This window comes from Manis javanica, chromosome 8 (genome assembly GCF_040802235.1).
Source record: "Manis javanica isolate MJ-LG chromosome 8, MJ_LKY, whole genome shotgun sequence".
NCBI lineage: Eukaryota > Metazoa > Chordata > Mammalia > Pholidota > Manidae > Manis > Manis javanica.
Genome location: NC_133163.1, coordinates 90327289 through 90327868, shown reverse-complemented (window position 1 = coordinate 90327868; position 580 = coordinate 90327289).

Below are 580 nucleotides of genomic sequence, written 5' to 3'. Positions count from 1 at the left end.
TTATTGTTATTATTTGCATGCAGCTGATCAATAGCCTTTGACTATTTTTACTCGGAAATGTCTCTTGCACCTATCTTCTATCTCTGCCACCTTCTCTTAATGTCAGTCTTTTTGCCTGGACAACTGCAGAATCCCCTGACTGGTCTCATGGCCAATCTTGCCCCTTCCAGAGCACCTTCTCAGCTGCCAGAGGGCCTTTTTTAAAAAAAGATAGGCCTGAGCCCGTCATTCCCCTCTGGAAAGCATGCTCCACTGGGTCAAGTCTAACATTCCTTAGCCTGCCTTCCCAGCTACACCCTTGAATTAGTATTCCATATTTGTTCTCTTGTATTTGTATTTTGCATAACAAATCATTCCAAAATGTGGCATCCTAAAACCACCAATATTTATCTCACAGGTTCTGTGGGTCAGGAATTCAGGGTGGCAGCCTAAGGTGGCAGCATATTGAGAGGTTAGTATTCAGGTGGAGATTCCTGGAGCACCCACTTGATCTACACGAAGTCCACTACACAAGCTCAATGGGGGACAGGGAGGGGAGGGTGGGAGAGGAGGAAAAGGAGAGGGACATAAATGTACATAG